Genomic DNA, 16,344 nt, shown 5'->3' on the forward strand with positions numbered 1-16,344 from the left:
GGAGGGGGAAGCAGTAAACATTCAAGCGTGGCCCCCTGAATTAAGGTTGTACATTTGCATATTATGTAAATAATGTAAATATAATTTATATATTTGGAAACTCCCTGTACTGTTGTTTGCAGATGATTCTGTGTTGTTGAGTGAAGATGAAGGGGAGCTGCAAGGCTTGGTGGATGAGTTTGGGAGAGTGTGTAAGAAACGGAATCTAAAGGTGAATGTAGGGAAGAGTAAAGTGATTGTCTTTGAGAGAGGTGAAGTCAGTGAATGTACAGCGAGGTTGGATGGTGAGGAATTGGAAAATGTGAGCACGTTTAAGTACTTGGGTAGTGTGATGAGTAAGGATGGAGGTTTGGAGGGTGAAGTGCGTGAAAGGGTACAGCAGGGAAGAAAGGTTGCTGGTTCTTTGAAAGCAGTGATAAGAAACAGGGAAGTGAGCATGGAAGTGAAAAAGTTACTACATGACAGTATTGTGATAGCAACTCTAACGTACGGAAGTGAAGCTTGGACGTTGTTGGAAGGACACAAGTCAAGAGTGAGAGCAGTGGAAATGAGTTATTTAAGAGGAGCCTGTGGAGTCACATGGAGAGACAGGCTGACGAATGAGGATATAAAGGAGCGTTGTGGTGTTGATGTGGATGTGATAGGAAGCGTTATGAGGAACACACTAAGGTGGTTTGGCCATGTGGAGAGGATGGAGGGTGAAAGACTGACGAAGAGAGTGTATATGAGTGAGGTGGAGGGGGGAAGAGGGAAGGGGAGGCCGAGGATGAGATGGAGGGATGGGGTGGAGAGGTATATGAGAGAGGGGGGTGTGAGTTGGGAGTAGGGCAGTGAAATGGCGGGGGACAGGGCGACTTGGAGGCGATTTGTTTGTGGCCACCCCAAACGGGATTGAGGCGTCTGGCAATAGATAGCTAGATAGAAAAAATGAAAATGAAATAAATTATGGGGCCACATAATATGGTGCATATATAATTAATATGCATGTATCCATTTTATGTAACAATATTAATAAATCTCATAAACAGCAAGTACATTACATATAACTGATCCTTGATAAAACTGACTACTGTAAACATGCCATTATACTGCTATCGTATAACCATTTTATAACTATAAGCATATATCTGTTACACATACACAGTTATGCTACTGAAATATATGACTTCTATATGTTATGTTTCAACAATGTTTTTATGTCACTACAATATTATGTTGAATACCATGTAAATTATTTACTCAGTGTTTTACAGTATACATATTAATATCTATGTACCATTTTACTATAATGCTTTGTAAAATTGTAATACCCTATAGAGATACGTCGTAGGTACAACAGTTTGGCGTGACCGAGCAATATAGAGACAGCTGAATAGTTATAGGTATTCATAATTATATCCATCCATCCATCCATCCATCATCCAATCCTATGTTGCCCCATGAGGAGCGTAGGAGCCCGGGGCTAGGCAGTTGGTCCCGACATTTAAGATGAGAGTGATTAACACTTGTTAACATATAACACTATGCAACAGACATGTACTTATGTCTGAATTCTCCAGGGAGAGGTTAGATACACTTGCCTGTAGCCAGATACTCAAGCATTCCAAACACAGGATGACCTGATGGATGCAGACCGTTTACATATCGAAAGCGTGCGAGACCCATTACACACACACACACACACACACACACACACACACACACACACACACACACACACTTTAGCTGGAAGTCAGAGGGGGATATAAGTTCCAAAACCACGTGTAGGAGATTCAAAGATCCAGAGAAAACCATTGAGAACTATAGAGAGAAGGAGGTTGGGAGTCTAGGCGAGAGTGAAGTAGGAGGACGGCAACAAGTACTAACTGCCAGTAACAATACATGGGTCACATCAAGTAATTTGACTTTTTCATTCAAGTAATGTTTCTCAGTAAACTCCATCGACCCCAGTCTGCCTTTTCATCACCTCACCCCACTTACAATACAAAGAGGATAACGGGACAGAGACGATCTACACCGATACCTTCTACAATGCAAATCCATTACTCTCTCTCCTGGTGCCACTCCCATCAACAATACAACCAAACAACCTTTTCTATCTAATTAAACACTCTCGACTAAGACTTAAACTGACAGAAGAGTTACGATACAGTCAACAGTAGACTTCCTGGGCGCTAATCCAGACTGCTCAGGCCTCTGAGACTTTGGCAAATGGTCCCGGATACGCATCAGGAGAATGTGAACAACAACTTTGCCCAGCACACTGAGCACTGCAATAGCACAGTAGTTACTACAGCCACATTTGTCTCCTTTTCCTTTTCAAATATGGAAGACCAAACCCTTCATCCAGTCAGGAGGATTGATAACCAGTCTGCCAAACGGCTTCTATGACTGCATGTAACACTCTCATCATTGCTTTGCCCCCAGCTTTGATCAGATTTGCTGGGATGTCAAAAACACCAGCTGCTCTATCACTTTTCAACCTAGCCACTTCCTTCTTGATTTCGTCTAGAGATGGCACGGCTTCGTCAATTGATGGGACAGCAGTCTGTGGCTGTACACCAGCCAATGGCAGCTCTTCACTGGGAGGTTCAGTCATTTACAGCTGTTCAAAGTAATTAGAGCAACGAGCTCTATATTCACTTGCCCCCGACACAGACTTCCCATCTGCTGTCCGAACAGAGGTAACCTGAGAGGTGGGTCTGACGTGGAGCTGCTTCAGGGTTCGGTAGGCAGGTCGAAGGTCATTTGCATGAAAACGGCCTTCCACCTCCTCAGCGATTTCCCTGCCTACCTCTCCTTGTCCGTTCTCAGAGAAAGTCATGCCCATCGAGGCAGAAGTCTGTACTGCTCCCGATCCCCAACCAGTCTGGCAGCACGACTCTCCTCAGTTCTGGTCAACGCCTCCCACGAGATGAATCCCCTCCTTGTCTCCGGCAGTCTCCAATACACTCATGAATAGCTGCCAGGAGAGCAAACTTAAAGGTATCCCATTATTCAACAGGATCCTCAACAGTACTGAGATCTTCAAATCAATTTGAGAATGCCACTGCATACTCATATGCACACTCTGCATCCCTGAGTTTCTCAGGATGGAACCTTTTTTGGTGGCATCCTGAGAATCTCTCAGTTTCAATTTGTAGCCTTAGGGTGGCAACAAATTTGTGATCAGTAGCAAAGAACTCTTCACCCCTGAAAGCCCTGCAATTCTGAAGGATACACCAGCAAGTACTAAGAAGAATTTGATCAATATCCTTATCAACCCCTCTGGTATTTCGATACCTAGACCAGCGGTGAAGGTCTGGCCACTGGAACCAGGATCCAGCAGCTCAACTAACGGGATTTTGCAAAATCCAGAAGTTCTGAACTATTGGACTTCCTGGTTCCAGAGCCATGGGGACCTACACATTCCCTGATGCCCTCCAGATCAATGTCAATAACTAGATTAACCCCTTAAAACCGCAATTATTTCAGGCAGGGTACCTCCCACAACCGCAGTTCGGAGGTGTCTTGGCGACTTTCACCAAGGGGCAAATTGATTGTGTTCTGGCTAAATAGGAAGAAGTTACACACCTCTCAACCAAACCGTACCCCAGTAGGCCTAATGATTATCGCACAATCGCGCGTCAAAGTTAAAAAAAAGTTTATGATAGTTATCCCTCGAAGAAAATCGAAAACATGAAAATTGTGATAACTACATATTTTTCTTATTGAAACAGGTCATTTCAAAGTGTTTTGTCACACCAACCATGAAAACAGGTGTATGTAGGTGTGGGGAGATTACTAGACTGTGGGAAGATAAAGTAGCCTGTGGAGAGTAGGCCTATAGGTACGGTGGTTGGAAATAACCTGCTTTTCGCATGAAAAGAAAGCACTTCATTGTGTTCTGTAACATCTACCATGAAAACAGGTGTGTAGATGTGGGGAGATAACCAGTGTGGGGAGTAGGCCTACAAGGCCTTGGTGATACTTGGGGAGAAAAATTTTGGCAACAACCAAATTCTCTTGTGGAAACCCTCCATTTCAATGGGATTTGTCATACCAGCCATAAAAACAGGTGTATGTACAGCAGGTGTGGGGAGATAAAACAGGTGTGGGGAGTAGCCCTATAAGGCCTCATAATCATTCCAGAACTAACACATATACATATAAATGTTTATAGCCATCAGCATCAAAATAAAGTTGAATAATGCTATAAATGCATGCATAAGAAAGGAAAAACAACAATAATTTGTTTCCGGTTTGTCTTTTTACCGTCCCAGTTTCTCGTTACACATTTATCACACCATTACAACTATCACATTATCATTACACTTCATCACACTTATCATCACAGTTTCGGCAACAACCAAATTCGCTTGTGGTGACTCTTCATTTCATTGGAATTTATCATACCAGCCATGAAAATAGGTGTGTTTGTATGTGTGGGGAGATGAAACAGGTGCGGGGAATAGCCATACAAGGCCTCTTAGTCTTCCAAAAACTAACACAGATGGACACTACTCAGAGGTGCTAATTTGGGCAGTTAGGGAGAATGAAAAAGAAAATAAATAAGATGTGTCGTATGTAGTATAACATACAGCATTCTACAACTACGTACGTACAGAAACTGGTAGGTACGAAGTGAGAAATGAACAGAGTGAGGTGTAAAAATATGGGAAGGAGTAGAAATATGAAACAGGTATGTACATCAGGCCTGACACTCGGGGGGCCTGGTGGGGGTTGGAAGGGTAGAGAGGGACAAGGAAGGAAAGATGGGGTGGGGTTTGGGGGGGACGAGGCTAGCAGAAGGGGAGAAGGGGCAAGAGAGGGTGGGAAGGGGCGCAGGTTGTTGTGGTAGGAGAGATGCAGTTGCGTGGAGGGGTGGGAGAGTGATGGGGGACAAGGAGGGCGTGAGAGAGTGGAGTAGAGGGTGGCATGGAGGCAGCCGAGAAGGGGTTGCCCCCCCACCGTCCGGGTTGGTCCGATCCCCCCTCACGCTGCATTAGGGGTGAGTTCTCATCGGCCTGAAGCCATGTACGTCATAATCGGGGTGGAGCAAGGGCTCCACAGTTTTTTACAGGCCGTGTTCAATTGATGCGATTAGGCATTTTGGCATAAAACTCAAATCGCATCAGTTGATGTGATTAGGACTTAAGGGGTTAAAGTTGCCCAAGACCGGGAGTGTATCCCATGAGGGGCACTGTTCCACAACAGAGTCAGGTTGTTGTCAAATAGCTCTTTCTTTTCAAGATAACTCATCTCAGTTGGAACATACACTGCAGTATGAGATATGACGCCCAAGGAGTTCTTCAATCTCACCATCTTTATACGCTCATCAACCGGAATAACCCTGTCGACAGAAGATAAAAAGTGAGCAGCAATTGCCACAGTGACACTCCTGTAATGGGCACCATTGTCACAGCCAGACAAGTAGTATGTGTAACCATCACTAATGTTTCCCCATGCACATGTCGCCCCACTTCAGAGAGTGCAGCTATGCCAATCCCCAATCTCCCCAACTCTCATGACAACAAAGGCAGTTGATCATCCTTTGAAAGACTTTCAACATTTCAAGCTCCCACCCCCAAGTGCTTTCCGAAGGTTAAAGCCATGCTTGAAGCCTTGGGCTTGCATGCTCTGTGCACCATCACGATACAAATCAACCTTCAAACTCTTGTAGGTTTTTCCGGCATAGTGCGCATTGAGCTGCTCTTAGCAAGAGTGCAGTTCACAGTTGGTTCGAATTTGGATAATTTTGCCTGGGACGCCAGAGCTTTAGCAACTCCTGTCCATCCTGCTTATAATTGCTTTGATGTGGTGATTATCAAAACACTGACTGCATCAACTTCCACCTGGACAGTGTTCATACTTGTTACGCATACTTTCCGCATCAAACATCACCAACCACCATCACCTAATCCCACACTGGCCACTCATCTTAGTCTCACCATCCAATCCAGGCATGTAAGAAAATATCTGTGGCTCATGTCTCCTGGACGATCTAAAAGTACTTTTATTAATATGAGTCGATGTTACGGATCTAAGGGGAGAAAAAGTCCAACTGTCATATCTCTATCCCACAATTGGAGGTGATTTATCGTGTATGTTTTCAAAAATATAACATGAAAAATTCTGCACTTACCTACATAGAAATGGACTTAAATTGATTTAGTAGGACATAGTTTGGCTGATGAAATCCTCCTCTAATCTATTTGGTTCTGGAAATAACTGAAATTTACTAGTTAATCGCTTCTGTGAAATGTCATCACGTAGTGCAGTAACTACTCTGTAAGCAGGGCTGGATTTAGGAGTGGGCAAAGTGGGCAGCTGCCCAGGGGCCTCCACAACCTGGGGGCCTCCACACACTTAATGTGATTTTATTATTATTATTATTATTACTGTAAAGATTTTTTTAAGGACAGGAATGAAAATTTTGTGTTTACCTTTATCGATGTTATCACGGAAAACTTTCACAAGTCCAGAGGTCCGGAAAGAAAACATATCAAATAGTTATCCCTTAATCCATGAAAACTTGAGGTTTTCTATGTCAGTTTTTTTATTGTAAAAATAATAAATTCAACTGACTCCGTGTCGCTTAGGCTATATTAGACTGATACTTTCACTAAAATATTGTATATATTTGTACTCTGCTTGGAACATGAACGAATATGAGAATTTCAAATATATATATATATATATATATATAGAGAGAGAGAGAGAGAGAGAGAGAGAGAGAGAGAGAGAGAGAGAGAGAAAGTATATATTCCATTATCGAATGCCCCGGAATGTATTCTTGTCCCATTGTGTGTTGACAAATTCAGAGGTAATCAGAAGCAGGTAAGTATGATTTAATTTCAGAAATTCAGATATATTTGGAATATGGTATTGGTTTCAGTGACTGTTCCTATGGTTAACTAATAAACAAAGTCGCTTGTGGTATGAGGATATGAAAAGGAGGGTCAAACTATAGTATCGGTCCCTCAGAAAACTCGAGCTAATTCTACCTATCAGCCTATGCACCTCATCTTTCTGTCCTCACCAGGATGTGTCGTTGCTCTCGGAAATGATTTTTTTACAAGATTACTGATTTTTTCCTTCAGTACAGCAAAAGCCTGTGCCGTGCCGCCGTGCAGCCATGTTTACGTTAGCAGTCCCTCGAACACTGTTATCAGTTTGTTACATATATTTTAAACTGTTTTATATGCATTTGATGATGTTTTACACCAACTTGACTGCGTTGAAATCGCGTGACTTATGAAAGCCAATCACAGCTATCCCTTCCTCTTCATCAACCAGTCACATTTAATTTCCTTCTGCCACTGAGCGAAGTGTCCCACACTCTGCCAGATGCAAAAGTCAGTCCCGCCATGACTCTTCCGTGTACTGGGTCTGCACTGAAGCCTTGGGAGATTTTCAAGTCTTTGACCAAGACCCTGAGGCTTCCAGCAATTTTCTGAGTCGGTATTAAGGGGGAATACTTCAGACAGTACCTTCCCTGTTTCCTCTTTATCAAGAACTTCGGAAAGGAAAGCTTCCATCGTTTCTTCATTGAGGATGCTTGTCTCCACCCCCCACAGTCAGACCGGTGGAGAATTTACCCAGTGTATGAGGAGAGGGAGGAGTCTGACCCACCATCTTCAGAGTACGGTAAGTTAGACCTTTTTGGGGGGTATTTAGGTTAGGTTAGGTTGATTAGTTCAGGTTAGGTTAGGTTGGTTAGGTTAGGTTAGGTTAGGATTATTTTACTTACTTCAAACCCTGCCTTCTTTCCAGGGCTTCAGTATTGAAACGACATCCAACATGGGTGTTTCCAATGGTTTTGGTGCGATCATTGATGATTTTGACTTAAATTTCTGTATAATATCAGTAGTTTCTGTGATGACAGAAAATGGGTCAAATCCCAACTATTGATTTCCGATAGAAATGAAGGTCAAAATCGAATGAATCACACCAAAAACCATTAGAAACACCCCAGCTGGATTTAAAAAAAAAAAAAATCGTTATGGGACCGATACTATAAAGTGACCAAAAGGAGACACCAAGGGTGAAGTTTTGGGAAAAACGACAAGTAGAAAAGAGGCTAGCTCATCTAGCCCTTGTTTTCATTATTATGTTCCCAGTTACGTTTGTGTCTCATTTGACAGATTATTTCTTATATTTAACAGCCTAACCTGTGTTACTTATACATGTCACAATATTACTTTCCTAAGCCTTGAGAGATTTTGAGATGGAGAAAATAAACTTTCTTCACAACTACAGGTCAATCCTACTTTGAATATAATCGTCTGTTACTAATAACAATTAGATGAAATTACTGGTCATAATCCTCAAGGGGTTATACTCCTTTATAAACACAACTCATGATTCCTAATTCAGGTGGCAGCATTTGAGTTCCCGCCAGACGTCATGTACGACCGACAAAAAGAGGGTCAGCTGCGTCTGTATGGTCGGGAAGTAGAGATAATAAAAGCTTTAGCCCACGTCTGCAACTTCACCATAAAGTTCGTTGAGCCTCCACCTGGTGAGTAGTTACTTCAAATATGTCATTCACTTTACTCACCTCTCATTTCATTAATGTGACGTATTAATATAGTTTGTTCTTGCTACCTCCAGATTATTTTGTTAAGCTTTGGAGTGATGAAGTAATTAACAATGGGTAACCTTAACCCCTTTACTTCAGAAAGTCACACCTGACTGGTTAGCAAGAATAGTTACAAATGAAACACCGAAAACTTGGGCCCCGAACTGTCGAGGCAAAGTGTCATTCAGTATGCCTTCGCCATGCCTTGTGCACGAACTCGCCTTACAACATCCATGACCTTGCTGACCGATTCAGTTCATCGACCCTTCATACTGTATCACTGACGATAGTTTGGTCGAAATCCGTTTGGGGGTTCAGTAGATAAGGTGCGCACAAGGATAAAATAACTCGACCCCATAAGACCTTGATCATTGAGTCCTTGATCTAGCTGACCTAATCAGTCCATCATCTTCTCATACTGCATCACTGACAGAGGTTTAGTGAAAATCCGTCAATGGATTAAGGAGATATTGCGCCCACAAGATTGTTGCGGATGCACGGACCCACTCATGCACGCACCCATGCATGCACAGACGGAGAGACCAATCGACCAATCACTTATTACCTCCTCCATGGTATTTGGCCAGATATACATAATCTGGCTGAAGGGGTCAAAAACAAGGATTATTTACTACTTAGAGGTACTCCCAAAGCAGATGGCAAGCTGGTGACAGGGAGAGCTGGAGCTGTCGTTTCACCAGCCCTCAGGACCTATTCCTGACCATCACCTTTTGCTGAATCTTTTTAGTGTTTCATTAACACAGAGAGTGGACCACTATTCTCCCATAAACCACTACCTCCAACTGTCTACACCACCTGTGAAATTACCAATATGCCGGGAATCGAACCCGGGACTCTCAGGTGAGAGCCAGGCAGCATACCACTACACCACGACCAGGTAAAAGTTAACTCACGCTGTCACAATCTTGTAACCAACGTCCCTCCGCCCCCACTGTGGGCCTGAAGAGGGTGAGTTAACCCCCTGGCACTCGGGCAAGTAGATGCTTTTAATCTATCCCACAAGATTGTGACAACGTGAGTTAACTTTTACCTGGTCGTGGTGTAGTGGTATGCTGCCTGGCTCTCACCTGAGAGTCCTGGGTTCGATTCTCGGTATATTGATAATTTCTCACATGATTTTTCCTGTGGAAAATACAGGTTTCTCTCTTCTGTCTACACCACATTACATGCACATTAGACATCACACTTATTTCCATCCCCCATTATTATTATAACTGGAGGATCCCTGTAATTTAGTGTATGGGTGAATTTTTTTCTTTACTATCGCTTGCCTTACGATGCAAAGCGATAATGTTTTTGTCTGCCTGTGTGTGTGTGTGTGTGTGTGTGTGTGTGTGTGTGTGTGTGTGTGTGTGTGTGTGTGTGTGTGTGTGTGTTCCCATTATAGTTCATGAACGGCTTGAACTATCAACATGAAACCTTCAGGATATCAAGATATGGCCAAAATCTTGGCCGAGTTCGAAAATGGGCACTCGGGGTCAACGTCAAGGGCACCAAAACGGCTGCCAAAGGTACACTAGTTTTTATTGCCTGCCTATAGCACAATTATATTTCATGAACGGCTTGAGCTATCAACATGAAACCTTCAGGGTATCAAGATATGGCCAATATCTTGGACTTGGCCAACAGGATATTCTGGCAGTCGGGTAGCATTCGGCTCCCGAACGCATATCCTTCATTTGAATTGTTTTTCCTTCCACAGTCCATCTTCTTAAAGAAAGAAAAAAAGAGAAATATTATCCATACAGATGATGTTGCGTAATTCACTGGTTCCCCCAGATGTCATCTGTGACAGATGCAGCAACTGAGTACGTAGTGGAATAAAGGTTGATTAGCCTTTCTAGCTGGAAGTGTGAATTCATTAGATCTCTGCGGTGTCATGACCTTCTTCCAAGCAGGTTTGTTATATGACCTCCCATAAACTTGAAATCAAGCTCCAATTGTCTTAAGTCATGTTTAATATGCTGTTATTCCATGCAGGCTTGGTGATCCATTCTGATCCTAGAGCATGAACTTTTAGCTGACTTAGTGTGCTATAGGAAAAGTAGGTCAGTTGGTATTGATGGAGGTAAGTTTAAAAGTAATCTGACTATGTTCTTTTAAAGATAATTTTAGTTGGGAGTGATTATGTCATGAAAGCAGTGAGAGGAATGTGCAGAGATATGTTATTTATGACTATAATATGCAAGCTGAAAATGAGCGGAAGCGGGTGGATAAAGGTGGGTATAAAAAATGGACGAGCTGAACAACATGAAAATAACACAAGGAAGCGTAAGATAATAGAGACCTAAAATTAATAAACTGAGGGGTATGCGGAGTTCATATGAGGATGAGCTGGTTGGAGAAGTTAAAGCTGAGTGTACTGTCAAGGGTATCAACTAGAAACAAAAATGCACATTGCTGAGGAGTGGATATTAAAAAAAAAGGTCATGCAAAATGAACAAAGCTGTTGAAGTTGATGTAAAAAGTCAGTTTGAAAGAATATAGGAAGTAACATACTGACAGTAAAGAATGCTTGAAGAGGAGAGGAAGGGAAAAAAATCACGTAATTATGAAGGGAGAAAAATGGCTCTCACAGTGAAAATAGAAAATAATTTTCCTTTTAAAAAGGCATGAAAATGAAGGGTTGAGATTTGAAAAGAAATGTGAGACTATGAGGAATAACGGCTATATTATTATATATGGAAACAAAATAACTAGCTGATGGGGAGGGGGAATCAAATGAAATGATGAGAATAGATTGGTGGTAAACATGACTGATTTTTGTTAATGCACATAAATGAAATACGATATCTGAGAACCTACTTGCTCAAAAAATGAAGAATATTAAGAAGGTGCAGACTGGGAGAGTAGCAGGAATTAATGAGGTGTGTGCAGTGATGATAAAATGCAGCGAAGATATACTAATGTTTCCATTTGTAGATGAACTGTGGGGTACCCGTCTGCCAAATGGAACCTATAATGGGATTGTTGGCATGCTTGGGAAAGGCACTGTGGACCTCGGCATTTCTAATATCTTCATTACCAGTCTGATGGGTCGACTGGACATGCAGCATTACAGCACTCCAATCGATCAAAACGTAAATAGCATTTCTTGCCTTTGTCATCCACCTAGGAACACTTTCTCGTAGACCAAGTTGAGTTGCACGTTACCAATAAATTATTAGACGCTGTACAGTAATACTTTCTTGTGTATTAGTTATCTCGCCTATTTATATATTAAATAATATTAATAACATACAGATGAATAATAAGCTATAATAAATTACTAAGGAACAAGCAGGATGGAGTCTCATTAGCGGAAGCGAGAACATTTTTTAATGACACTTTTTCTGTATTTTGTTCTAACTGGAGACTCTCCTGTAAAATTGATTTTAATTGCATGAGGATAGAATTTTTCACATCTGAATGTATTTTCTCGATTATTGCTGATTTTCATGAGTTATGTTTTGTGCTCTATGTACAGATCAGTCAAAGGTCCTGAAGATCTCACGATAACAAAGGTTGATTTTGAAATTCAACACCCGTATATAACTTTTACATGACTGTATGCCCTACATCTTGTACACAGAAATAACCCTATTATTCACCATGTAACATGCCAAAAATCAAATTCATGCAGGTCTGTGACAAGATTTCAATTTCATTAGGATCTTACGTCCAGTGCTGACAGTTAACTCCAAGACGTTTTCAGAACCTGATGAAAAATTTTGTTCTTCGCCATGTGAGTAACGTCCTCGAGCTCAAGGGATTACTGTGATTGTTTCCAGTAAGAGTTATACAAAAATTAAGCAGTTTCTGCCATAGACCTAAGTTATATTTATTTTTGCTGCTACCACACGATACTTTTCAGGAAGTATCCTAAAACTCTAGTGGTTAACAAGGTATATAATTAACCCCGCTAGCTCGAAAAGTCAATCCTGCGTTAAACAAATACAGAGTGCGAGTGCATGAAAATGATTAGAAAGAATCGTAGAAGTAATGCATACAGGCTTCAAATATAACTGTGCATAATCAGATTTAATATCTTACCCTGATGATGATCTCTTCCGACAGTATCTGAGTTAGAAAGGGTTTGTCTCTAATCAAAAACTCATTGAAGTGAAGCAGAACTGGCTGGGATTATAGATGACATTGTAGTAAGAGAAAGCTCGGTGTTGTATTAGAGACCTGAGTGCAGTGATATAGAACTCAGTACAATGACAGACAATCCTCTGCAATAATAACTATGTGTAATGATGAGAGCGCAGTGCAGTAATGGAAAACTTGGTGGCCTGCTAGAGAACCTAGTGCAGTACTAGAGAACTTGACCGGCGGTTTTCTCTTTTTTCGCAACGATACAAAACCAAGACGTGAATGGGAATTTTGTTATTTTACGGTGGGACGGTCATTGGTCAGTCTCTTTTAGTTTAATCGCTTGTATAATGTCACTATTTTTGTATACACTTTCAAACTCCGCATGAATTTATTCAGCCACTTCAGCCATCACTATCTGCTGTACAAATTAATACTTGTCATACGTTTTGCAGGTAAACTGTGTCATGTTAAGGGTGCCTCCACCGTTGCCCCGCTGGCAAGCCCCCTTATGGCCCTTCGCAGAGAACATGTGGCTGGCCATAGCAGTGGGACTCTTGCTTAGCGGCCCTGTTCTGTACTGCATGGCTCAATACTCAGGACAAAGGTTATAGCAACAAATTCACTGTTTATTTACCTCGTCTGGACGGAGTCCGGCGAGGAATTGTTTTTGGTCGAATTACTTTGTTTCTTTGTTTGTTAGCAAGGTTAGGGAAAAACGGCTGAATGAAATTATGTGAAACTTTCAGGATATGTGGGCACTGGTCGCAAAAGAAAGTAATTAAATTTTGGAGGCAGTCGAGTGACTGAAAGGCCAGAATCAAGGACACGGATTTTCAGAAGGCTTTAGCATGAAACCGGTTGAAGACAAATAATCTCCCGTATGAGCTTTCATATGGTACCAACACCTTTGACCTTGAGTGACCTTGAAAGGTCAAACTCAAGGTCACGGATATTCAAGGGGCTATAACTCGAAACTGGTTGAAGATAGAGGTATTTACTGTTACCAAGATATGGGAAGTCTCATATGGGCTTTTATTTGGCACCATGACCTTTGAACTTGAGTGACCTTGAAAGGCCTAATGTAAGAGCACAGATTTTCAGAGGGCTATAACTTGAAAACGGTCGAAAATAAAATAACTTCATTCGGGTCAGTTTTGTTGTGCCTGGCACCAGTTGGTAGTATTTGAGACAGCGCGCGCGCGTGCTTGAGTGCGTGTGTGTGTGTGTGTGTGTGTGTGTGTGTGTGTGTGTGTGTGTGTGTGTTTATCATCAGGAACATCAAGAAGCTATGCATATATTTTAAACGTATTCCAAGGCTCCTACATAATAGATATGTGAGGCATCGCCTGAAAGGCTGGTATGTATTTGCTAACCTGACAAAAAAGTGACAGATAATCATTATCTACGTTTCACAGATGCGTTAGTCCACTACTGGCCAGAGAACGATATAGTAATACATACTGTACCTTTCAGTCAGAAATCACTGAATTATACTAAAGTAATCTGAAACTGCAGAAAATTAACAAAACATGCCAATAATAATTCTGTATAAGCTACACTAGAATAAACTCGATCTATGCTAATTGGCTTTGACTTCTGATTTGGTGTGGACAGATTTTCTACAAAGTACTATGTTCTGTGGTAACGTAACCTTTTGTAAGTCTCAGTGATGCAGCGATACTATGACTTGTCTCATGTGGCCTCTTATTAGCAGATGAAACAGTAATCCAATAATGCATAAACAAATGTAAGTAAATGAAACATTACTGCGATGCTCTGGTCATGACTGAGTGTACAACTGTACTATATTCTCTTCCCGCTACTTCTTTAATGTGCTACGTGTGTTTTATCTTTATCAGGTCAGATTAGGTTCAGTGTAAATCAGAACTTTTTCCTCGGGGTAAATGATAGCCAGACTTAACTCTTCCCTATGCCGACGAAAATGAACGGGGAAGCAGTAGCAAGACCAGTGCATGTGACAGTTGAAGTGTTTTATTTGGATATATTTTGTGTCTTTAATATATCATCCATAAATCCTAGAATGTATGAACATGAGCAAGTACATGAAAGGACATACTACCAGCACCCAGCTGCAGTGTTCACCATGGCGTGGACTCACATCTTAGAGTCGGGACTCTCATATCAGCATATGAATATGCTAACCAAAATGCCACTGTTGTTCCAATGTGTTTATTATAGGACTGTAAAAACATTTCAAACTGTTTGCTGAAGGCTAAGAGAATATTTTATGAGCTGGTGAGATCGGTATTAACGGCTTTATATAAATGGCTATCATGGTCTGCCTAATTCATTGGTATATGAGGATACATATTCGTTTTCAGGAATCTTATACCATTTTCAAGCAGTTAAAAAGCTGTCTAGTATTACATTGCAATATATATATATATATATATATATATATATATATATATATATATATATATATATATATATATATATATATATATATATATATATATATATATACATATATATATATATATATATATATATATTTGTTTTCATTCTGCTGTGTAATCATAATGTTATTACAAAGATACTGTTATGTATCAAAAATGCCCATATATAAGATGAAGTACAGTCCATATTCCACAATACAATATTCAGTTAAGATGACCATTCTTTCAAATGAAATCATACTTCTCACTATGCTTGTACAGAGTTCATCTCCAGACCTGATGATGAGGTGTGACTTTCCCAGGGTGGTGTGTTGGTAATGCGGGAGATTAAATGGTATCGCAGTGGTAGCGTGGCGAATCAGAAGCAGAGTGGGAGGGAGAAGGAATAGGGATAGTGGCAATGAGACATGTTTCTAGCCGGGTGGCATGATAATTATGTTGTAGTGCACAGTAGGCTCAAACAGCGTTTTCTGATTCAATTATTTATAGCTAAAATCTGAGTTCACTTGCTCTTGCATAAATGCGCTTAATGATCAGGAGATTGTGACTTTCATTTCAGTCTGAATCTTTCAGTTATATCAGAATATTTATTCGTGTAAAAGAATTTGCCTTTACAACTGCTGTATTGTGGTAAGTTAAATATATACATATAGATATCTGTATCTGTTACCTATCCATCATTCTACCTATCTGTCTATCTATCTATCTATATCTATCTATCTGTGTATATATATATATATATATATATATATATATATATATATATATATATATATATATATATATATATATATATATATAGTGTCTAGATAGGTAGATAGATACTGTAGATAGAGACAGACAGAGAGATCGGTAGAAACACACACACACACACACACACACACACACACACACACACACACACACACACACACACACACACACACACACACACACACACACACACACACACACACACACACACACACACACACACACACACACACACACCGCTCGCTGGTGCAGTGGTAACGTTCCCGCTTGCCAACTGGTGGACGGGAGTTCGCGCCTCGCTCAGGTTGCGAAAAGTTTCACTGACGAAGTGGGTGGTTACTGTCACCCTTGAGCAAGGGGACGGGTGTGTGCGTGTGTGAAGGTCACAGCCTTGCCCTTAGATCGGACTATATGAGCTCTCAGCTCCCTTCCGGGAGGGTAAAAGCTGACAATCACGACCATCAAGTGATCCTGACCGACCCGGTGAATTACGTGTATCAATCAATCAAT

The sequence above is a fragment of the Coenobita brevimanus genome, chromosome 40 (genome assembly GCF_032717465.1).
Source record: "Coenobita brevimanus isolate Jiangsu-jjx chromosome 40, ASM3271746v2, whole genome shotgun sequence".
Classification (NCBI taxonomy): Eukaryota; Metazoa; Arthropoda; class Malacostraca; order Decapoda; family Coenobitidae; genus Coenobita; species Coenobita brevimanus.